Below are 26,716 nucleotides of genomic sequence, written 5' to 3'. Positions count from 1 at the left end.
AGAGTGAAGTATGGTGTTTGGAACAAGTATATGTGTTCAATGTTTGTCTGTTGAATTGAGTACATTCTAGCCAGAAGAAGATTCTTTTAGGGGCTAAACTTTCCTACAAAAATTCCCTAAACCTTGAGAAAAATGATATGTCAGAATTCAGGCTCCACTTTAAGGAGTTGAGAACCAAATGATCTCAGTTTATTTTGGCCTCTTCACTTACTAACTCTGTGATTTTGAGCCAATTACTTTGCAACTCAAGCATTTATTAACTCTTTTCTAGCTCTTTCCTTCCTTCCTTCATTCTTTTTCCTTAAGAACATCTTATGTGTGAGGCTTTATTCTAGGTGGCTGAGATGCACAAATAAACAGATGTGATTCCCACTCTTAAGGTTTAGACGGACTTAGGGTTGAAGCAGTGCAGGGTTAATAGGGGCAACAGGGAAAAAGAAGCCAGTTGTATCAAGATTGAGCATGGTGAAGTGAGTTAACTCTCGCAGAAAATGTGAACAGTGATGGTATCTGTAAGAGCTATGTGGATTCAATTCCCAATACTGCTAAACACTTTTAATGCTACTGTTGGAGGAGAGTACAGTGTGTTTGTGCGAGTAAGGGAGTACTCTGGTGGATAAATAGCTAATTCTAGGTACAATAAAATAGATTGGCCAGGTGCAGTGGCTCATGCCTGTAATCCCAGAACTTTGGGAGACTGAGGTGGGTGGATCATGAGGTCAGGAGTTCAAGACCAGCCTGGCCAATATGGTGAAACCTTGTCTCTACTAAAAATACAAAAATTAACCGGGTATGATGGTGGGTGCCTGTAATCCCAGCTACTCAGGTGGCTGAGGCAGGAGAATCGCTTGAACCTTGGAGGTGGAGGTTGCAGTGAGCCCAGACCTCGCCACTGCACTCTAGTCTGGGTGACAGAGCAAGACTCCATCTCAAAAAAACAAGTAAATAAACAAAAAATTAAAAAAAGATTATAATTAATTACAACTATGAGAATCCCTTTAGCAATCATTAATTTGCCAATCTGTTTTAAACGTTTTCTTTTTTAAATTAATATGAATTTAAATATCCACATTTGGCTTTTGGCTACTACAGTTTGAGTCCAAAGTTACTTCCACAAGTAAATGATTGCTTAAGCAAAGCCTGAAGCACAAGTGAAAGGTAACCAAGTGAGAAGGAAGTAAGGAAAAAGACTCCAGCATTAGTAACACAACTTGATCTATTAAGGAGTCCCATTATCTTAGTGAAAGCAGAGTGTGAGACGAGGTCTTATAAACATTATATTTGGCTGAGTCAGAACTCAGAATACGAAATTTTTACCCAGCTCTGAGGGCCAGGCCATACTCATACTCTTAGTAGTGTCTCTGGATAACCAGTAGGTTCTACAGACAGGTTAGCATAAGAACTAGGGTGGGGCTTTGGGTATGAGAATAGCTGAAGGCAGCAGAGGTAAGGGAGTAGAAGCAGCCTAGGGGCCGTTGAGTCCCTGGAGTTGGGAGAGCAAAGGCAGGCTCACCATTCAGAGACATGCTAGTCTTCACTTCTGTCTCTCTTAGTCAAGATTCCACAGCATAGCAATACGTCAGGAGGAAGGTCTTATGTTTTAACCACACCCAGATTTCCATCCCACTAAGTTACAACGTATACTTGAAACAGAAAGTATTCACACTTGCACGTCTATCTGACAAGTCAGTCCATGCTGAGTCCAGCTGCTAGCATTGGAAGTACCAGGGTCCAGTCTTAGGCTGGTCTTGTGTCAATTGGCCATAATTAGGAAGTTTGGGTTTGCATAGGACTCTTGGATGGTGGAGGTCAACCAGCATTTAGAGATGGTATAATAGAAAGCAGCATAAATTTTACCACTTATTAGCCAGAATAAGTTGCCTCCAGAAGTTGCTTCCATTATCTGGGTCTTATTTTTATTATCTCCTAAAATGATTGTAAGGATGAAGTGATGTAAAACATGTAAATACTGAAGACCCTGCAAGAACCCACAGAGGCAAGATAGGTTACAGAGTTGAGATGTGAACGAGCCAGATGTTGAAAGCTCCAGCCCATTTCTAGAACAATGGGTCCCAATCAGGACCCTGTCAGGGATAAGTTTGGCCACATTTGCCCAACCAGTAGAATTTTCTGACTCCATTACTATGAAGCCATCTAGACCGGGAGATACTCAATAAGATCGGAAAATAAACTCTTTTAAAATATGACTGTATTCTTAGGGAGAAAAATAATAAAATGAGATATTCTAGGTCAAACATATTCCTATTATCAAAATATTAGCACCATGAGCTTGGAGATTTATTCTGTCCACTGTTGTTATCTCCAGTTGTGGAAACAATGCCTGGCACATAGGAGACACTCAAAAAATTTTAAATGAATGAATGAATTAAAGAACAAATTAACTGACTATAGAGTCGATGTTGAAGACATTACTCAGTAAACTATGTAGCATCTTCTCTCTGGGATTTCAAGGAAGAAACTTCCCCTAGGGCTAAAGACCAGGAATGACTTTGCTTCTCCAGAGCAGCAACTGTTTTTCTTTATCTTACTGACAATTAGAATCACACTCTTTTGTTTGCACTGGCTACATGACTCAGAATAAAACTTTTAGCCCCTCTCTAACAAAATATCATTTTGCTTTTGTTTGGCTTTGTTTTTTCCCTTTGAACTTTATTATTTTTTAACTATGGCTGCTGACCCCCACTGCACTAGAAAAACAAAATCTTAGAAGTCATCTAAGATGAAGTAGACCTTAACTGTAGCTTCCACACCCTTCCTTTCAAAGCTAGACTTTTTGGCCAAACTGAAGTCTGACTCTATTCTCTCTCTTTCTCTCTGTGTGTGTGTGTGTGTGTGTGTATTTTTATTCTTATTATATCATATCATATATCTTATCTTAAAGTTCTATTATTTGCATTTTCTTCCACACCAAGACCACCATGTTCATATAGGATAGCTGTGATACTTTCTCTACAAGATGAAGTTTTAGCTAAGAGCTAAATGGAAACATTTAATTCCTTAGTGTAGCAGTCCCCAAACTTTTTGGCACCAAGGACCAGTTTTGTGGAAGGCAATTTTTCTATGGACCTGGAGTGGGTATGGTTTCGGGATGATTCAAGCATATGACATTTATTGTCCACTTTATTTCTATTATTATTACATTTTAATATATAATGAAATAATTATAAACTCACCATAATGTAGAATCAGTGCGAGCTCTGAGCTTGTTTTCCTGCAACCAGATGGTCCTATCTGGGGGTGATGGGAGACAGTGACAGATCATCAGACATTAGATTCTCAAAGGAGCACACAACCTAGATCCCTCACATGTGCAGTTCACAATAGGGTTCATGATCCTATGAGAATCTAATGCTGCTGCTGATCTCCCAGGGGCAGAGCTCAGGTGGTAATGTGAGCAACGGGGACCAGCTGTAAATACACATGAAGCTTCTCTTGTTCACCTGCTGCTTACCTCCTGTTGTGTGGCTCAGTTCCTAACAGGCCACCCATAGTACTGGTCTATGGCCTGGGAATTGGGGACCCCCCTGCCTTAGTGGCTTCATATTGTTTCCTCCAGAACTAGAATTCTCAAAGCTAAGTAAGACACTTTTTGATGTACACATTTTATTCCTAGGCATGCACTCAAGATCTACACAGAACAAGTCAATTATATGTTCAAGCCAGAAGGTCCTGTTGATTAGAATTGCTAGATAAAACAAAGAACACAGTTTAATTTTAATTGCTGATAAACAACAAATAACTTCTTTAGTATAAGTATATTCCCAAACATATTAGGTGTCTCATACTTTCATCTGATAAATCTGGAAACTGTACTCTTGATAGGTACCCAAACCTAGCTCAGGGAAGAAGTTTGAGACTAAGAGCCCCAATTAACAGGTAGCTAAGGACTTTGGAAGTGCCTGAGACTGATAATTCCATGAGATAGAATGTTTCCCTAGGCACTGTATAGAACTGTCGACCCCCAAAGAAAACAAGAGTGTGGGTCATGGTCCTTGAAGACCAGCAGTGTATTATTTCAGAAGCATAAATCTATTGCCTTGAGTTAAGCGGACTCATTTTCCTCAGTTTTGTTTGAAGCAACCTTTTTCTGAGAATTATTTGAGATGCTTTCCTCAAAATGCAATCAATGTTCGCTACAATATAAAAGGCCCCCTCCTCGTGTCCAATTCCACTTCTGACTGATCTTCTGCCTCGTTCACATCTCTGTTAGACTTGACTGTATCTCAGGTCTGTCACAGTTACTAAGAACTGGTGTGATTTCATGGGTCAATAATGCAACTTGTGCAGGATGTTTTGCTAGGTTCTTTGCAGATAAAAGAATGTACAAATCATGGATTGCACCCTCTAGGGGTAGTAAGTCCATATGAGTTATACAGAGCCATCATAAAAGATAGCACAAAATGTCAAATACGATAAATAAGTAAAGAATCCATTGAACTGTGTTGTAGATCTAGTGTGTACTATGCAGAGTTCTATGGATATGTTGGTGAATTATATTATTCAGAAACTGAGTCCATCCACAAATTGACTGTTACAATAGGATCCAAAAGAGCCAAAGTGTAATTTCATAAAAATATTTGTTAAATACCTACTTTAATCTAGGCACTGTGCTAAATGCTGGGGACACTGTTTTTTAAAAATATTATTTTAAATGGTTTCTACCATCTTGGAGCTATCAGGCTAATTCACAAGACTCATATTCAATAAATAAATGTACAAACACATACAAATGCTCCTCCACTTATGATGCTTATATCTTGATAAACCCATTATAAGTTGAAAATATTGTAAGTTGAAAATGCATGTAATACACTTAACATACTGAACATAATAGTTTAGCCTAGCCTACCCTAAATGTGCTCAGAATACTTATGTTAGCCTTCAATTGGGCAAAATCATCGAATACAAAGTCTATTTTATAATAAAGTGTCGAATATCTCATGTCATTTTTGAATATTGTACTAAAAGTGGAAAACAGCAGTTGTGTGGGTATCATTGTAAAGCTGAGAAATGGTAAATTGAACCACTGTAAGTGGAAGACCATCTATAATTGCAAATTATGCTAAATCCTAGAAGAAAGAGATTGAGATGTATGAAAAAGAGTAGCACAGAAGGCCTGCTTCACAATGAATAGGTAGGAAACAGTTCTGCAAGAAAGTGGCATTTCAGCTCAAGCCAGAAGGTCTAGGAAGACTGAGGTTGGTGAAAGCAGGTAGATGGTGATCAAGATAGAGGAAGTAGCATGGAGGCCCTAAGGCAGGAACACAATAATGTGTTATGGTTGTAGTTAGGGTAGCTTTGCAGTGAAGGTCAAGTCATTTTGAATGCAAAGAAGACGGAGAGTATATTTCAGGAGTGTGCATTCACCAACTACATTATGTATTCTGTGTCCTGTGTCTTTCTGTGTCTTTGTTCATGCTGTTCTTTCTGTCAGGAATGCTTTTCATTCTTTTTTGCCTCACTAATTCCTGAAAGGCCCAAGGTAAAAGTAATCTTTCCATAAAACTTTTCATATCTGATGGTCTAAAGCATCATTTACTGGTTTCCCTTTAGAGCCTATTTTTTCACACTTTGACTATATTTAGCAAGAATTTATATTATATAGTATAGCACATATTGTGCTTAATTTATTGATAAAGGTTAATTGTCCTCCAAACTTCCAAGTACTAAGATTGAAAGCAGTCTTTCCAGCTGCATCTAAAAACACCAGCCACCACATCCCCAGCTCCCAGGATAGCATGCTTGTACTTGAACTTCAGGCTTGATGCCTTTGTCTTGTCTTCTAATTGATAAATTATCTCCCATTTTCTAAAACCCAACTTTCTTCAAATTAATTTATGTTCCAAAAGAAGTGAGAAATCAACCAGAGAACAGAGTTGATGAGATAATAAAATACTTCCCCTTTCTCTCTTCTTTGTTCCCTCATGAAGTGATCTTCTGGATGACAAGACTTAATTGGAAGATATAATTTAGGATCTAGGAACTTCCTGCTTATTAGGATCTCTAGCAGTGAAGTGTTGATCAAATTCAGCATGGAGCCCCAAGGGCAAAAGGAAGAAAACTGAGAGGGAAGTAAATGAGCTTTGTGTTTTTAATATGGACAGGCAGGGTGACTAGGGAAGAAAAGCAGGCAAGTGTATGGACAGAACCCGATGAAGTATGGCTCAAATTGGCTGTGTACAGCCCGTCTTATTTCTCAAGAACCTAAGAAAACTAAGACATACCTGAGAGTGCTGCAGAACCAAGGGAAAAGAGGGAATCTTTCAAAAGTCTCGTAATATGTTCTATGGAGTTGTAGGATGCAAATTGTTGTAGTCAGAAAAACGCAGCTTGTAGAGGAAGAGTAGAAAAATAAAATGAGTGAAGTGATCCAGGTAGGACTGAAGTGACTGGGATCAGGCATGACTCATCTCATGGAGGCAGCTGCAGTTCAGATCCAGATGTGGCCAAATAGGACCCCTGGCCTACTCTTCCCAGATCATTTATTTGTTTGATGTTTTTTTTTACTATTATTTCTTTAATTCTCTCTGGAACACTTTGATTTTGTTTCAATATGAATTACCTTTCCTTTAATTAGTATCAGTTAATCAGTTAACTCAGATTATTAAAAATTGTGTTAATTTTTAATTCTTGAGAAAAACTCTTTGGCAGTATCTACTAAAGATGAACATACCCACCCCTCCAAATCAGAATTTTCAATATTTCCATTGTGCTCACAAAAAATTTGTACAAGTATTCAGCAAAATAGGCACACTGAAATATTAACAAAAGCAATCTTTGTATTACTCAGAAATTGTAAGCATAAAAGGTTAAGTATCCCTCAACAATATAATAAATAAATAAGTTTTTGAATAAATACATAGATAAATAAGCTGTAAAATAGATACATTTAATCCTTGAACAACACAGGGCTTAGGAATGCCAACCTTCCATGCATTTGAAAATCCACATGTAATTTTGACTCCCCTAAAACTTAACTACTAATACCCTATGTTGACCAGAAGCCTTAACAATAACATAAACAGTTGATTAACACATATTTTGTATGTCATATGTATTATATACTGTATTTTTACAATAAGCTAGAGAAACAAAAATGTTATTAAGAAAATCATAAGGAACAGAAAATATAATTACTATTCATTAAGTAAAAGAGGATCTTTATAAAGGTCTTCATCTTTGTCATCTTCATGTTGAGCAGGCTGACAAAGAGGAGAAAAAGGAGGGGTTGTTCTTACTGTCTCAGGAGTGGCAGAGGATGAAGAGGTTGAGAAGACGCAAGGACAGACCAGAGAGGCAGGCACACGTGGTGTAACTTTGTGAAAATATGTTGTACTTTTTGTCTGAATTTTTGGTACCAATCCTTTTCCTGTTGTTTGCTTTAGTTTCAATGCCTGTATCATAGAAGGATCCATGTCATGAAAGAAGTCAAAAGCAGTCTTGAATAATCAGAACCCTTCTGCCAATTGTCTAATGTCAATTTGTTTTCTGGAGCTGCTTCCTCTATGTCTTCTTCCTCACCATCTAGCACTGGTTCGGAAGCATTCATCTCCGTTAAGTCATTTTCTGTTAATTCCCTTTGAGTGGTGTCTATTAGTTACTGAATCTCTCCAAGATTTATATCTTTAAACCCTTTACCACCTATCTTTTCTGCCATATTTACAACCTCTTTCATAATTGTCTTGATTGGCTTTGTTATGAATCTTGTGATATCATGCACATCTGGACACAGTTTTTCTCCAACAGGAATTTATTGTTTCTGGCTTGACAGCTTCTTCTATAACAATAATGGCATCTTCAATGGTGCAGTCCTTCCAGACTTTTGTGATGTTTTCTCTGTCAGTGTTCTCCTCCATAGTGTTGACAATCCTTTCCATAGAGTACCATGTTTAATGAGCTTTAAAGGTCCTTATGACCGCCTGGTCTAGAGGCTAAATGAGAGATGTTGTGTTTTTGGTCAAGTAGGCCACTTTAATGCCTTCAGTGTTGAGCTCATGGGGTTTTTGGTGGCCAGGGGCAGTCTCCAGTATCAAGAGTACTTTAAAATGCACTCCCTTACTGGAAAGATACTTCCTGATTTCAGGGACGAAACATAGATGGAACCAATTCAGAAGAGGATTTTTATTGTCCAGGCCTTCTTGTACCATGAAAATCCTGGCAGCTGGTATTTATCTTCTCCCTTCAAGGCTTAGGGATTGGCAACTTTATAGGTAAGGGCAGTCCTGACCATTAACCTGAACGTGTTTGCGTAAAACAGTAAAGTTAACCTGTCTTTTTCTGCCTTAAGTTCTGGGACTCGTTTTTCTTCCTTACTAATAAATGTCCTTTGTGGCTTTTTTTTGTCTTCCAGAATAGGGAACTTTCATCTATATTAAAAATCTGTTTAGGCAAATATCCTTTAACCTTAATGATTTTCTTAATGGCATCTGAGAACTTGTCTGATGCCTCCTGATTGGCAGAAGCTGCTTCTATTATTTTGAATTTTTAAAGCCAAATCTCTTTCTAAAAGTATCAAACCATCCTTCGCTGGCATTAAATTCTTCAGCTTTAGATCCTTCACCTTCCTTTTGCTTCAAGTTGCCATATAATTATGTCACTTTTTCTGCACTCATATTAGAGTCTACAAGTATGCCTTTCTTATAGAAATTCTGCACCCACATAAAAGCAGCATTTTCAATACAAGATAAAAAAGTATTTCACCAAAAAGTGCAAGATTTTTATGCCTGCTGGTGTGGTTGCAGCAATGGCTTCATTAATTTATGTTTACTTTTTTTTTATAGTGGCTCTTATGCTGAATTCATTTATCTTCAAATGGTCAGTAGCCACAGCTGCAGACCTTAATCTACAGTACATATTAAGCAATGCAACTTTTTCTTGTAATGTCAGAACTTTCCTTTGCTTCTTGGAAGCAAAACTAGTGGCACTTTATGTGTGTTCCATAGTGTTATTCAAGATTTATGGTATTGCATTAAACATAGTGAACAATGCACAAGAACTTTGAGAGATCACATTTTACTGTGATACACAATTTACTTGAGAGATGAACTGCTCATGCAGAGATGACTAGTGTTACACAGCATTTATACTTGGAACCCTTGAACTCACAACTATAGCAAGAGAAGGTGGCTACAAAATTATTACAGAAGTACAGTACATACTACAATAAATTTTATGCAGACATGATTTAATACTGCACACTTACACTTACATTTCTCTCTATTGCAAATGGTGCCATGTATGGTCTGTAAGTGTTTGTGTAAGCTTTGATAAATTTTAACTTTTATAATAGATTCATGTATATTTTGTGGTAGTAAAAATGATAAAATAGATCTGTATATAAATATATTTCATGGGCTGGGTGCAGTGGCTCATGCGTGTAATTCCAGAACTTTGGGAGGGCAAGGCGGGCAGATGACTTGAGGCCAGGAGTTCAAGATCAGCCTGGCCGACATGGTGAAACCCTGTCTCTACTAAAAATACGAAAAAAAAAATTAGCTGGGTGTGGTAGCATGCACCTGTAATCCCAGGTACTTTGGAGGCTGAGACAGGAGAATCACTTGAACCAAGGAGGAGAGGCTGCAGTGAGCTGAGATCACGTCATCGCACTCCAGCCTAGGCAACAGAGTAAGACTCTGTCAAGATAAATAAATCAATAAATAAAATAATTTATGTTTTCATAACATCACTTTAAATTTTTTTTTATATTTCTAGGCTATGTGGTTTGTCTGAAAGTTTCTTAAAATTGTTGCAAATCCCCCCAGTTTTTTCCAATGTATTTATTGAAAGAATCTGTGAATAAGCGATCCACATGCTTCAAATTGATGTTGTTTAAGGGCCAACTGTACATAAGTAGTGTAGTAAATAAATTATGGTATGAAATATTTTACAATATACAAATTACTGCTATATGCAACAAAATGAATGAATTTTATTATATTTGGTTAAACATCAAAAGACATAAAATGTGCATATGAAAATGATTTAATTCAGAGGAAAATCTTACAATATAAAAACAGTCAAAACTAATGAAGAAATAAAGATAGTGAGAAGGTGATAATGATTGGTGGGTACATAAATGGGCATTTTTGGGTACTGGTAAAAATTTTAGTAATATACAGATGCCTTCACTTTGTAAGTATTTGTTGAGCTGTACCCTTACGATATAGGGTTTTTTTGTGTGTGTGGATGTTACACTTCAAATAAAAATTAGACATGTAGAAGGACATGAAGTACTTTTGATCCTGTGATATAGATGAAGAAATGGATAAAATAAAAATAATATCTTTTGACTAATCTGTCAAATAGTGCTAGATGAGATCAGGCGATCTATTGTACAAATGGTGATTGTAGTTAAAAACAATATATTGTACATTTAAAAATTGCCAAGTAGCTATTAAATGTTCTTACCACAAAAAATATAAGTATGTGAAGTAATAGATATGTTGATTAACTTGATTGAGCCATTTTGCAAGGTATTCATACATCAAAACATATATGGGGTACATATATTTATGTACCCCATAAATATATGCATTTCAATTTGTAAATTTAAATCTTTTAAGTGCTAGATTTAAAGAAGCTTTGTTGAATTGAAGACATAAATTATAAGACAGAAGTAGAAAACTGTCTTTCTTTTTTGCATACAACATGATTATGTACATTAAAAGCCATTACAGTGTATTAAAAATAAATAAGCATGAGAACAGTGACTTCAACAATGTTTCAAGACAAAAGGTCAATATATAAAAATCACCTGTATTTCTATACCCTAGCAATTAACAATAGAAAATTAAAAATTTTTAAATTAATATTTACTTTAGCATCAGAAGCATAAAATCCTTTTGAAAAATTTTAACACAAGTTGTCCAAGACTGCTACACTAAAATTTTAAAATCATTGTTGAGACAAGTTAAAGTAGTAAATAAAATGAGAGTTATAACAGGTTCATGGATTGGAAGGTCAATATTATTAAGATATTAATGCTTCTCAAATAGATTTACATATTCAACCATCCCAATTAAATATTCAGCAGGACATTTTGGTAAAAATTGATAAGCATTTTATTACATTGATATGGATATTTAAAGGTCCTGGAATAAAACAATCTTGAAAAAAATGTTGGCAGATTTGCACTATATTTAATTTAAAGACATTTTAAAGCTACAGTAGTTAAGACTATAGTTAAGATTAAGACAGTGTGATACTGGTGTGAAGTTAAACAAACAGATCAATGGAAAATAACAGAAAGTCATAAAGTAGACAGACATTGATGCAATTAATTAATTTATGGCAAAACTATAGGTACAATTTAATGGGAAAATAAATGTCTTCTCAAAATAGTGGGATAGAATAATTCTATTCATGAACCAAAATGATTATTTCAAGACTGATTATTTTCCTAGGTGGAAAGCTAAAATTATAATATTTTATTTATTTTATTTAATATTTCTCACTCTGTCACCCAGGCTGGTGTGCAGTGGCTTGATCATGGCTCACTGCAGCCTTGACATTTGGCACTCAAGTGATCTTCCTGCCTCAGCTTCCCAAGTAGCTGGGACTAAAAGCATGAAACACCATGCCCTGGTAATTTTTATTTTTTTTAAAAAATATTTTACCCAACATAGGGGTCTCCCTATGTTGCCCAGGCTGGCCTCAAACCCCCAGGCTCAAGCAATCCTCCCACTTCAGCCTCCCAAAATGCTGAGACTATATACATGACCCACCATGCCCAGCCTATAATATATATTTTATATACATAATACTGGAAAGAAACAGTAGAATATCATAGCAAACTTGGCATAGGCAATTATCCCTGAGACAAACACAAAATGAACTAACCATAAATGTGGAAAAAATGGAATTTATCAAAATTAAAGACTTCTGTTCATCAAAGGACTCCTTTAAGAGAAATGGCAAGTTACAGAATTGGAGAAAATATGCACAGTACATATTTATGACAAAGAATTTATATACAAAATATTTAAAGAACTCATTTACATCAAGAATAAAAATACAAATAATCCAAGAAAAAATGGGCAAAATAGTTGAAGAGGCACTTCACAGAAGACACACAAGAGACCAAGAGTCACAAGAGAAGGTGCTCAACATCATTAGTCTCTAGGAAATGGAAATTAAAACCACATTGAGATACCACTTCACCACTGCTAAAATGACTAAAATTAAAAATTTTGGCAAGTTTGTAGAGCAAATAAAACTCTTACATTGCTGATGGAAATGTAAAGTAATTTTTAAAAAATGGTTAAGAAACTTGCTTCTTATAAAATTAAACATATTCCTACCACCTGACTAACAAATTCCACTTCTAGATATGTTTCCAAAAAATATGAAATTATATGTCTAAACAATGCTTACAAGAATATGCACAGCAGATTTACTTTCCAGCCAAAAATTTCTATCAATAGGAGAATGTATAAACATATTGTAGTATATTCATATAATGGCTTAGTAATCATCTTTCACGGACTTGCTGTTAAACACATTTAGTTAAGTAGTCAGACATAAGAGTATATATATTATATAATACCATTTATATAAAACTCTAGAACACGCACAATTGTGCTGAAATCTATCATGTTAGCAGTTTTATTGGGCTAAGATTGGGGATTGACTGCAAATGGGAATGATGAAACTTTCTGGGATAATAGAAGTGCTCTGTATCTTCATTAGTAGGGTAGTTACATGGATGTATATATTTCTGAAAAAGTTATCTAACTATACACTTAAGTTCTGTGTATTGTCTTTTTTTTTTTTTTTTTTGAGACGGAGTCTCGCTCCATTGCCCAGGCTGAAGTACAGTGGCACGATCTCGGCTCACTGCAACCTCCACCTCCTAGGTTCAAGAGATTCTCCTGCCTCAGCCTCCTGAGTAGCTGGGATTATAGGCACGTGCCACCACACCCGGCTAATTTTTGTATTTTTAATAGAGATGGGGTTTCACCATGTTGGCCAGGCTGGTCTTGAACTCCTGACCTTGTGATCCACCTGCCTCGGCCTCCCAAATTGCTGAGATTACAGGCGTGAGCCACCGTGCCTATATATTTTCTTTAAGTTAATTATATATTTTCTTTAAGTTATAGAAAGTTATAGAAACTTTAAGTTATAGAAAGTTAAAGAAAATTATATATTTTCTTTAAGTTAATTATACCACATACACATACATCGACCAAAAAAACCTTAAATTTGGCGGACTGCTGGATTTAAGTTCTGACATTAAAAACTGTGTGTCTTTTGACAAGTTACTTCACTTCTCTAAGCCTCAGTTTTCCCACCTGTATAAAAGAACATTTATGCTATGAAACAAAAAGCTTCCTTTGAGAAATAAATACACTAATCTATATCATCTAACGTTATCCTGGGCACATAATAGCCACTCCATAAATATTAACCATTATTATTAGAGATTGATCACTAATTTTTTTTCTCATCTTTGGACTTCAGTGAAATTCATTCTAAACTTAAGAAAGGAGAGTCAAAGGAGGGGCAACATGACACTTAGAAAAAGCCCTTGTCTGGGAATCATGAAACTCATGTTCTAGCCTAGTTTGGTAATAACCATAGTGTTGTGAGCAGGAGAAAACATGACCAATTAGAAAAAGAAGTACTTTGGAGCCACAGAGATTTGGGGTTGAATCCTGCCTGCATAGTTTATAAGCAAACTACTCACAACAGCTTATAAACTCTACTATGTGACCTTGAGTAAGTTAATTTAATATCTTGAAGCCTTAGTGTCAATTCATCTCTAAAGTACCAATAAATATGGCTATCCCCTACAGTTGTCCGGATTAAAAGTGATAGTGCATATAAAGGGCCTGGCACATAGCAAGTCCTCAATAACTAATACAGTAGGCCCTCCGTTTCCATAGATTCCACATCTACAGATTCAACCAATAGTGGGCCAAAATAGCAATAAACATAATACAAAGAAAAATAATACAGCATAGCAAACATTTAAATAGCATTTACATTATATTAGGCATTATAAGTAATCTAGAAATGATTTGAAGTATATAGAAGGATATGTGTAGTTTATATGCAAATACTATGCCATTTCATATCAGGAACTTGAGCATCCTTGGATTTTGGTATCCATGAGGGTCCTGAGGCCAACCTCTCACACATACTAGGGGATGACTGTACTTTCTTTTCCATTCTTTCCCCTTGGTGTCGGCTTCAATTATTTTAGTAAATTAGGCAAATTGATCTCTCAGGCAAGTTTAAAATTTTTAATTCTTCTGATATGAAATGTTTAAACTTGTCAGTACAATCTGTAGGTCTACCAATCTATATATATATTTTTTTATCTAAGATGAACAAAAAGCTCCTACAGAAATTAATCCTACTCTTAAATCTCATAGAAATAATGTTCCATGGTGGATACCTGGGGCTAGGGAGGTGTGGGACAAGGGTTGGTGTTGATGAGATGTTGTTCAAAGGATTGCACAACTTGGGTGACTATAGTTAAAAAAATTAAAGCACATCAAAAAAGCAAAAGTATAGATTCACTCAGATTAAGAAGATCTCTGGCCTAAGCTCATCACTGCCTGGGTCACTGTGTTTTCTGTTACTAAGGCTACAAGAGTGTGTTTACACAAGGAGCACATCTTTAACTATCTAAAAAAATAAGATGTAGGGACAGACTGTACACCACTAAGAAAAAATATAAAACCACAAATTCGTCTGGGGAGGCTGGATATGCTAGACCCTTTAATTTGAAGAGTATCATAGTCAAGGAACTCACGTAGAGATGACTTGATTTTCTATTTGGTTGAAGATGAAAATCTCCCCTTTCCTTCGTCTGTGTTCCTTAGCACAATGCAGCAATGTGGATTTGTAAGAGATGTCAGCAAAATATATGCAGCTATTTTCCACTATGAATTCCTTTGTAGATTTAAAGAGTCCTAGAAACATTAGAGAGAAAAAGAGTGCTTACTAGTTATCTACTAGAAGTTCCCAGATTTACACGTAAAAATTGGCAGCCAAAAGGGGGAGGATGGCTTGCCCATTTTAATGGATTATCAGATCTGGAATAGGATCTAAGGTCTAAGGCTTCTTCGATGATACTCCTCTTTTATATGTTTCACATTAAGGGTAACTTCGCTTAGAAAAGAGAAACCACAAACACATTGGTAATCGCAGTTCTTACCCTGTGTTTTGCCCAGTAGATTAGGAGGTAGAGGTTCCCAACGCAGTCAATTGAGCTAGATCACTGTGAACGCCAGCTTCATAGATGTACCCTAGTAGCTTACATCTCGTTTTAGTTTATGATTTAAATCAGCTTTGTTGTTGTTTTTGATTTTTTTAATTTTTTTAAAGTCAAAATGTTGAAAACCACATATACAGAGAAAATCTTACAGTCAGAGAAAAACAAAACATTTTATTTTTAATACAGAGGACTCAGAAACCATAAACACTAAGAGATAGCAAAATAAATGTATTTTCAGATAAAGGAAAATTAAAGGAGTTTGTATGCAGCAAAGATGCACTACCAAGAATACAAAGGAAGCTTTTTAGGCTGAAAAGAAATAATATGACATAAAAACTTCGTTGTTCAAAAATGAATGAAGGGCATTGGAAGTAGTAAATATCTGTATTAAAATTGAAGACGATTTCAGCTGGGCACGGTGGCTCACGCCTGTAATCCCGGCACTTTGGGAGGCCGAGGCAGGCAGATCACGAGGTCAGGAGATTGAGACCATCCTGGCTAACACAGTGAAACCCCGTCTCTACTAAAAATACAAAAAATTAGCCAGGCGTGGTGGCGGGCGCCTGTAGCCCCAGCTACTCAGGAGGCTGAGGCAGGAGAATGGCGTGAACCTGGAAGGCGGAGCTTGCAGTGAGCCAAGATTGCGCCACTGCACTCCAGCCTGGGCGACAGAGCGAGACTCCGTCTCAAAAACAAAACAAAAAAAACCCAAAAAATTAAAGATGAATTCATTTTCCCATTAAATGATTTAATTTACTCATGACTATGTAAAGCAAATTTATAACATTTTGTTGTTGGTATTATATGTATATATGTTAACGACAACTATAGCACATAGAACAAAAAAGAAGTTGCAGGATTTCTACATTTTATGTCAAGTGGAACTATACTAACGTTAGGCAGAATGTGAAATGTTAAGAATACATATGCTAATCTTTAGAGCAATCACTAAAAAATTATGTGACAAGGTAAAGTTAAAAATCCAATAAATGCATTACAATTAAATCCTTAAAAAGTATTCAAGACTGGGTGCGGTGGCTCATGCCTGTTATCCCAGCACTTTGGGAGGCCAAGGCGGGTGGATCATGAGGTCAGGAGATTGAGACCATCCTGGTTAACACGGTGAAACCCTGTCTCTACTAAAAATACAAAAAATTAGCCGGGCATGGTGGCGGGCGCCTGTAGTCCCAGCTACTCGGGAGGCTGAGGCAGGAGAATGGTGTGAACCTGGAAGGCAGAGCTTGTAGTGAGCCGAGATCGCCACTGCACTCCAGCCTGTGCCACAGAGCAAGACTTCCTCTTAAAAAAAAAAAAAAAAAAAAAAAAAAAGTATTCAAATGATTCAAAAGCAAACAGGAACGAAACTCACAACAAAAGATGGAGCAAACAGAAAACAATAATAAACTGATAGGCTTACTTCAATCATATCCATAATTGCATTAAAATTAGGAGTTTAAATACTCCAATGAAAAGGTCAAAACTTTCAGGATTGATAAAAATACATGAATCTGCTATATATTGTCTACAGGACAAACACTTTAAAATGAAACACAGATAGACTGAAAGTAAATAACATAAAAAAAATTCGATAAAAACAATGTGGTAGGTAGTCTCTAAGACGGTTTGCTGAAGACTATTGTATTCTGGCATTCATGCCCTTGTGTAATCTCCTCCCCTTGAGGGTGGGCTGGAATTACTGACTTGCTTCTGATAAGACAGAAGCAAGTCGGTAATTCTGCTTATTCTAAAACAGAAAAGATGGGATGACACTTCTAAGATTAGATGATAAAATATCTACAGCTGTCGTCATAGGTTCTTTCTGTCTCTCTCTGTCTCTTCATTTGCTCTCATCATTTGCTCTGGAGGAGTCCAGGTGCCTGGCATATCTTGAGGACACCCAGTCAATCCTGTAGAAAGCCCACATGGTGAGGAACTGAGGACTCTCAGTTCAACAGGCCTTGAAGAACTAAGACCTACCAACAGCCACTTGAATGAACTTGGAAGTGATTTTTCAGTCCAATTGGAGCTTGAGATGGCTGCATTATTGACCAAGAACTTTGTTGCAAGTTCATGAGAGACCCTGAAGCAGAATCACTCAACTAATCTGCTTCCTAATCCCTGACCCACAGAACTGCAAGATGATAAATGTTGTTTTAAGTCACTAAATCTTAGAGTAATTTGATTCAGAACAATTTATAATTATTACAAAGTAAGCATGAGGAGGCTGGAGTAGCTATATTAACAATACATAAACTAGGAAATGAGTTATAATGTAGGAATTATAACAGAGATAAAGAAAATCATTTCAAAATGATAAAAGGGTCAACCCATTATTCATCATAATCACAACTATACCCGAAATAACAGAGCCTCAAAATACCTGAAGCAAATATTGATAGAATTCCTGGGATAAATAAACAATTCCACAATCAAAGAAGAAAATGTTAATACTTTACTCTCAGCAATGGATAAGACAACTAGAAAAAAAAATAGTAAATGCAGAAATGATCTGAATAGCACTATCAAGTACAACCTAATTAAGACCTGTAGAACACAATGCCTCACCTAGATGCACAATATACATTCATCAAGAAAGAACACATGCTTGACCACAAGTCTCAATAAATGTAAAAAAAATGCAATCTTATTATTTGAGTACAATGTAATGCAATTTGAAGTCATTAATAATAAGATACTTAGGAAACCCCAAATATTTGAAAACTAATCAAAACAATTCTAAATAATCTACCAGTCAAAGAACAAAGCACAATGAAAATAATACTTTGAACAGAATTATGAAGAAAATATACTAAAGAATGAAGGATGACAATAAAGTATAGTAAGAAGTTGACAAATGTAAGTCCATTTATTAGAAGGGTAAAGTCTAAAATATTGATGCTAAGTGTGGTGACTCACACCCGTAACCCCAGCGCTTTGGGAGACCTAGATGGTAGGATTGCTTGAGCCCAGGAGTTTAAGACAAGCCTGTGCAACATAGTGAGGCCCCATCTATAAAAATAAAAGACAAAAGAAAATTTAAAAATAAAACCATGAGCTAAGGTCTCACCCTTAGAAATTAGGGGAAAATAAAAGCAAAATAAACTCCAAGTAAGTAAAAATAAATAAGTAAATATGAGCAAATCAAATAAAAAACAAAATAATAGAGGAAAAATAAGATGTGATTCTTTAAAGAAATCACTAAAAATAATAAAAAGTTAGCTAACTGATAAAGATAAAAAATATTGGAATGAGAGAGGGGTTATTACTATAGATCCTCTGGATATTAACAGAATAAGATTATTATGTAATAACTGCACCAATAAGTTTGACAAGAGGAAATGGACGAATACCTTGGCAAATATAACTAATCAAAACTGACAAATAATGAAACAGAAAACCTGAGTAACCTTATGTCCATTAAAGAATTACACACACACAGACACATACACACTCACACACACAACTCTGGGCTCAGATGGTTTTAGTGGTCAATTATACATTAGATATAATACATTAGAAAAAGCAGTATGAATCTTACACAAATTCTTTCAGAAAATAAAAAACAGGTAGGAATACTTTCTCATTTGTTTTCTGATACCAGCATAAACTTATTACTAAAACCAATAAAAGCATTATTTTAAATATATAAATAAATATTCCTCACGCTCTTGAATGTAAAACTACTTAACAAATATTAACATTAAGGGTTAGGTGAATGATTAGCAAATCATGTTATTGCTTTACTTATGTAAGCAAAATATTAAGAGTGGATGAGCATGAGTATGTCAGCCTGCAATGGAAAAATCACATTCTTGTTTTCTTTTTCAGAATGTTATGCACTCGAAATCACATAGTATGTAGGTTTTCCAGACTAACTTCTTTGATTTGACAGTATGTATAAGAGTTACTTCATTTCTTTTAAATCACTGAATAATATTCCATTGTATGGATGTACCACAGTTTGTTTACCTGCTCACCTTTTGAAGGACATCTTAGTTGCTTTCAATTTTTGATAACTATTAATAAAGCTGCTATAAGCATTCGCATATGGGTTTTTGTGTGCACTAGGTTTTTAGTTCCTTTAGGTAAGTACCTAGGAAAGCAATGACAGCATATGACAAGCTTATGTTTAGCTTTGTAAGAAACAGCTAATCTGTTTCCCAAAATTTGTTTCCCCACCAGCAATGAATGAGAGTTCCTGTTGTTCCATATTCTCAGAGGTATTTGGTATTGTCAGTATCTTTGATTTTAGCTGTTCTAACAGTGATGCAATGGCATCTCATTGCTGTTTTAATTTGCGATTCTCTAATTACATGTTATATTGAAGATCTTTACATATGCTTAATCACCTTCTGTATATCTTTGGTGTGGTATCTGTTGAAGTCTATTGTCAAATTTTTAATTGGGTTGTTTGTTTTACTATTGTTGAATGTTAGGAGTTCTTTGTATATTTCTGATACAAGTCCTTTATTAGATATGTGATTTGCAAATATTTCATCTCAGTCTGTGGCTTTTTGTTCTCTTAAAAGTGTATGTCACAGAGAAGATGCTTTTAATTTTAATAAAGTCCAACTTAATTATTTTTCGTTCATGGGTCATGATTTTGGGTGTTGTATCTAAACAGCCATCAGCAAACCCAAGATTGTCTTAAATTCATTTCTATATTATCTTCTAGAAATTTTATAACTTTATATTTTACATTTAGAAAGATCTATGATCCATTTGAATTAATTTTTGTGAAATATAAAATGTCTGTGTCTAAATTTATTTTTTTGGCATATGGATACCCAGTTGTTTCAGTACCATCTGTTGAAAAGGGTATTCTTTCCCCATTGAATTGCCTTTCCTCTTTTGTCAAAGATCAGTTGACTGTACCCAGGTGGGTCTATTTCAGGGTTTCCATTCTGTTCCATTGATCAATTTGTCTATTATTTTACCAATATCACAGTGGCTTGATCACTGTATTTTTATAGGAAATCTTGAAGTTAGGTAGTGTCAGTCCTCTGGCTTTGTTCTTCTTTGGCATTGTGTTGGCTTCTGGATCATTTACCTCTCCATATAAACTCTGCAATCAGTTTACTGATTTCCACAAAATAACTTGCTAGGATTTTGCTTGGGATTGCATTGAATCTACACATCAATTTGGGAAAAACTGACATCTTAACAACATTGAATCTTTCCACAAACATATAATTTTTTGTTTAGTTAGTTCTTTGTTATCTTTCATCAGAATTTTGTAGTTTTCCTCATATAGATCTTGTACATATTTTGTTAAATTTATACCTATGTATTTCATTTTCTTGGGTGCTAATGTAAATGGTAATGCATTTTTTTTATTTTAAATTCCTGTTTTTCTTAGTTGGTTTATAGGAAAGCAATGGACTTTTGCATATTAACCCTGTTTCCTATAATCTTGCTGTAATTGCTTACCAGTTCCTAGAATTTCTTTTTGGTGTTGTTTTGTTGATTCTTTGGGATTTTTCTACATAAACAATTATGTCATCAGCAAATAAAGATAGTTTTACTTCCTTCTTCTCCATCAGTTATTTTTATTGTTATTTTTATGTTATTATTACATTGTTATTGTTATATTGTATTTATTGTTTATTTTCTTCTTATTGCATTAGCTGGGACTTGCAGTACACTGTTGAATGCGAGGGCTAAGAGGGGACATCCTAGTCTTGTTCTCGATTTTAAGGGACTGTTTCTAGTTTACGACCATTAAATACAATATTAGCTGTAGGCTTTTTTGTAGATGTTCTTTGTCAAGTTGAAGTCCTCCTTTATTTCTAGTTTTCTGAGCGTTTTTATCCTAAGTGGCTGTTTGAATGTCATTGAATAAATTTTTTTCTCCATCTATTATGAGGATATAATTTTTTGCAGCCTCTTGATGCCATCATTTTCACTATTTTATTTTTAAATGTTGAACTAACTTGCATACTTGGAATAGATCCTATTTGGTCATAGTGTGTAATTTTTAATGCATTGTTAGATTCCATTTACTAATTTTTTGTCAATGACATTTTGCATCTATATTCATGTATTCGTACACTTTTTACAAATATTTTCTAATTAGATTTTGTAATCTGAATTTCCACAAGAAGCTATGAAGCAGCTAAGACATATAATGGAATACTTATTGGAGGTCAGATGCTCAGAGAAGATAAGGTGCTTTGCCCATAGTCAAATAGCTAGCTACTTAGTGGCAGAGGTCAGAAGAAAAGTGCCCCCTGACTGCAAGTCCATATAATAATATGCCTGTGACATGACCCTGCACATTCTCTGTTTGCCTTACAATAAAATCTATGGTACAGAAAATGGGGCAGCAAGGATTTTTTTATCCGTTAGTCCTCCTATTTCTCCCAAACCAATATATGCCATGTAAATGGTGAAGACTATCAATTACCTGGGTCTCAATTTCTGTATCTGTGTGATGAGAGGGATTACATTCTGCTGCTAAGCCACTTTCCATACCTAAAAGCCTATAATCTTCATTCAGTTCACTTGCTGAGGACCTCATGTATTCTAGACACTGGGAAAAGCTGGTGGTACAAAAATAAATGGTATTTTCATTAAACTGTGTGACCAATTTGCAATTTTTCTAAATGAAAAGTTGGAAAAAATAAGTGGGACGAAATGTTAGCCCTCATGAAATTATAATCTGATAGGTAAGACACACACCTAAACAGATAATTCTGATATTAAATGATACGTAAAAATAGAAGAAGCAATGAGTGCCCATGAACACAGAGTAGCACCACTTAGCATAATCTTGAGGTTCAGGGAATCTGGAGTGTTGAGTAGGTATTAGTCAGACTTAAAGATATGCAGAGTTTTCCAGGAGGAGACAGCATGAGAAAAGGCAGAGAAACGTAAAAAAAGAAGATGGGCGGGTGAGAAAGAAAGCTGACTTGGGTAACAAGATGTATAATTTGTGAATCTAAAAGAGATTGTTTTCTTTCAGGGTTGAGAAAATTTGGAGTCATCAGGGGTAGTAGAGTCACAGCCTTCCTCTCTCAGGCTGCCCTGTCGTCCTCCAATATTTCTGACACTGAGTACCACGGGGAGGGCTGCTGAGAAAGAACCTAGTAGAATTCTCCCCTTTGTTGGTAGTCCCCACCCCTGCTGCCTCGCCCCGCCCTGGGGCACTAGGTGGAGCTCTATGGAAGCAGTTCTGGGGAGTGGCGAGTACTGGAAAAGAAGAGCTAATGAGTTTGCAGGATTGGAATTTCTCAACTGGAACTGAGCATTGCTTACTGAGACACAGCCTTACAGATGGCACCAGCTGATGGATGGCCTATTTCTAGAGCATTGACGCCTGCAGTTTATACATAGAAGCACCTAGAGAGCCAGAACCATAAGAGTCATCCTAGGGCATCATATGCCAGAGGGAGCAAAGGCTCTGAAGTTCACACAAGAGACCTGGGGTGAAATTTCAATTCTGCCACATATAGCTGCTTAAACTTGGGCAGGATCTTTCACCTCTCTGACACAGGGTCATTATCTCTAAAGTGGTGAAGACAATGCCTCCTTCACTGGATTGCTTTAAAGACTAAATAAGGTAGCTAATACAAATAAGAATACTTGGCATAGAGGAAATTATCAATATACATACTTGGCTCTGTGCAAGCATGTGTTGGGGTGAGGGAAGTGAATGTGCATGGCAGTTAGCAATGTTGGAAAATGCCAATGCATTCATCTGACTCCTCCTTTGTTTTTTAAATCCAGCAGCAAAGTGTGAGCCATGAAAAAAAAGATAGAGTGGGGAGAAGAAAAAAGAATGGTATCATATCAACTAAAGTTTAAAATCCTCTACCCTCCTTTTTTTCATAAAATATGTTCTCTTCATCTTACAACAATTCTGGAAAATGTTAATAACACTAATATTACAGCTGATACATAGTATTGCGTGGCAAGCAATCTTCTAAATATGTTTGCATGCACAAATGCATTTAAGCTTCCCAACAACCCTACGAGATTGGTTCTATTATTATTCTTATTTTATGTATAAGGTTGAAAGGTCATGCAAAGGGTAAGTAATTACTAATTTCATACAAATATGAATTGATAGAACAGTTTGGAAAACAGTCTGTGGTCCAAGCTCATGTTCTTAATTTTCTCTCTATGGTCTAAATTTACCAAATACTTGATGAACAATTGAAGGTTGTCCATAAACTCTTAGCATCTTAGTTCCTCCTTTAATTATTAGTGTAATGATTCATTCTGTAATAATTCATCCTTCTCAGTCTCTGACTTCCCTGGTCCTCCTTCTTCTTTGGCATTTCCTCAGAGTGTACATGAAATGTACATGAATAATTCCCACCTCACACTCAAAGCCTGAAGCAGTTTTCCTTCCAATTTGTGCAGAAGATGATGAGATACCTCTTTGGTGCTGTGGCTGTCTGTCGTGACAAGGCAGTGAGTGGGCTAAGAATATTATTTAAATCAAAATTCTACTTTGCCACTTGAGGTGTTTCTGAGGAAGGTGTTTTACAAAAAAATGCATAATTTGTTAATACATGATCAAACACTCAAAGGAAGTTTGCAGCAGTAAATCAATGAATATAATGAAGAAATTTGGAAGTATTAGTTATAAAAGGAAAGTGCTTTAAGTCCTTTAGCGGAGGGGAATAAAAGTGGAAGGGTATGCATATATGTGTCTCAAGTAATAAGGCAACCCCTTTGGCCTGATCTGCAGGGTCACCTTAACTGTTGTCTTCTAGTGCCCTGCAGTCATGGGAAGCATTGGAAAACTGGGCTACCATTTACAAGCAGAGGAAAATATGATGCTAGATATGAAAAAATTAATTGGGAAAAATCTTTCAATTTCCATGCCTCCATATTTTTGTCAGGGGCCTCTTTCTAACTTATTTTATATCTACCCTGAATAAACCCTCAATAGTGTCTTTGCAACTGGCCTCCTGATTTCTCTCCATCCCTGCCACTGAAAGGCTTATATAGCTTTCACGGAGTCTTTGGCCAATGTTTTTCAGAGGGATAAAGAAAAAAAGAGGAAGGGAAAAAAATGTGAGAAGAGAGGGCAAGAAAAAGGGTGTACAGAAAGAAAAGAATAAAGACACTATAAATAAGCACTGATGAAAGCTTATTTATGAACCACATACTATATTATGCATTTCCACCTAAAGTTACTCGTTTAATTCTAACGCATATGAATGATGATAGTTTGATCATAGTTGTGCCCATGGTAAGGATCCAAAGCCAAAGCTAATTTCTGCTGAATCTTGATGGCTACTTTACCATCTCAAGAATGTTTGCATTTGGTCATAGTCTTTCTTTAAGTGCATATTTATTGACAGTCCCTAAAGCGGAATATACTGTGCCAATAAATCTCTTCAAGGGATTACAATGTAAATGAGGCAGGCTTACCATCCTTACAGAATTCACAAAATGCAAGCAGATTATGCAAAAATAAGACTAACAGTAAGCAATGAAACAAGTCCTGTGTGAGAAATACTCTCAGCTCCTATGCACTTTCAGAGATATAGGACATTCATCTGAAGCTCTTTGGGTCTTTTTTCTTTCCTTACTTTGTAGTTGAGGCTCTGACTACTATTGATAAGGAATTTTGCATCCTGACCTTAGGGGGAAAAAAAGGTTTGTGTTTTACACCCGTTTGCTTTAGATAGGGCAATTTTTTCATAGCAAGGTTAAGTGATATGCCTTGTATAAATTTTAAATAAGTTTTTGAACCACAGTGAGAAAAAAGTTTAAATCTTAGAGTTGTACAGAGAGCATATTATGTGTGCTCCGAGGAAAATAATTAATTTAGAAGCAGTTTCAAGTCTTTGGACAGATATAGAGCAGGACTTCCTCAGTAAACCAAAGGGCAACGCTTAAGCCTTCAACACGAGTTAGTTCTTGTTTTCTCAGCATGATCTATGCTATTCTAGAGAAGTTCACAGTTTAGGGCAGAAGACTTTATGCTCACTTCTTCTCAGGCGCACTTTATGGTCCATTGTGTTGCTGAAGTCAAAAGGAATAGGTTTAGTGTATGTGGCACAATGTTCTCTGCTAACAAAGAATTTAAAGCCCAGGCAAGGAGGGAAATAATAGCAATATCTTATGTTTATACAGTGCTGTGTACACAGCACTTTTGTCTTAGCTCAGCAAGACTTAATCGTACTCTAGAGGCTGCATGGGGCTGAAGGGGAAGGGAAGGGGTGGTTTTGGGATCTTATTGGGCTCCTCTGTTTCAGAACAGAACAGATGCCTGAGGATGGATCTAGCAGCAGTGCCTGAGTATTGGAGTTCCAGCAACACATTAGTATTCAGAAGTCAGATGACTGACCTCAAAGAAGACTCAGGGAACCCCTCAGGAAGAAAATGCTAATAATTGCCAACATTTACTCACTGTTTATTATGTGCTAAGAAATATGCCATTTACTATTTAATACTGACAAAAACTTGGCACATATTTCTACTGTTATTCTAGTTTTGCCAAAGAGGAAACTGAGGCACAGTAGCTTAACTAATTAGTTCAAGATGACACTAAATGGGCTTTGGAGTTATTCAGGTCCTGCTCTTGAGAAACTTTTGCTTTATAAGTTTCTCTCAGAGAGTCATCCAAGAAATCATATATGTGCAGTAAACTGGTAGTGTGTGCCATGACAGAAGTGAACATAGGGCTTAGTGGAACACCCAGAAGGAGAATGGGACACTGCTTTTCTAAGGCACTTACAAATTCCTTAAGGGTAGGGGCTGCTTCACCCTTAAACTTCCTGGGATTTCTCCGTAATGTCTAGATCAGAGTTGGTCATGTGATAACTCTTCAGCAGAACTCATTCTACTTTCTGCCCACTGTTCTTGAACACATATTGACGAAGAAGGCATTTTAGAGTGAATTCTTATAGAGCAAAAAAAAAGGGGGAGGCAAGAATACAATAGCAATATGCTGTTCTATTATCTAATTACATATTAGGTATCATATTATCCAATAGGATAATAAAGGTATAATGATAGAGTGTTCTGAGAAGAGAGTAAGAAGGTGATTCGGTATTTTCTGTGCTAGAAAATTCTTTCCAAAAGAGGTAAAATGTATTTATTATTTTAAGCTTCGTTGAGGTATAATGACATAGAAAACATATATTTAATTTATACATTTTGATGAATTTGGACATAGGCATACACCTGTGATATCATTAAAACAATCATAGCACTAACAATATCTATCACCTCCAAAAATTTCCTGTGTTCTTTTGTGTGTTTCTTTTAAAAGAACATCTACCATGAGCTCTATCCTATTTTTAAAATGTGCAACAGAAGGTAAAGTTTAAATGAGATCTTAAATAATGACCTAAAATTTGTCAGAAGTGAGAAAGTGGCATTCCAAAACACAAGTCAGCATATCCAGTGGTTTCCAAATAAAATGAATAAGTGAATTGTCTAGAGGACTTGTTACAAAATAAAATCTTAATCTCTAAGCCTAAGGGTTTTGATTCAAGTTATCTGGAG

This window comes from Pongo pygmaeus, chromosome 7 (genome assembly GCF_028885625.2).
Source record: "Pongo pygmaeus isolate AG05252 chromosome 7, NHGRI_mPonPyg2-v2.0_pri, whole genome shotgun sequence".
In the NCBI taxonomy this organism is placed as follows: domain Eukaryota; kingdom Metazoa; phylum Chordata; class Mammalia; order Primates; family Hominidae; genus Pongo; species Pongo pygmaeus.
Note: the sequence above shows the minus strand (reverse complement) of the source record.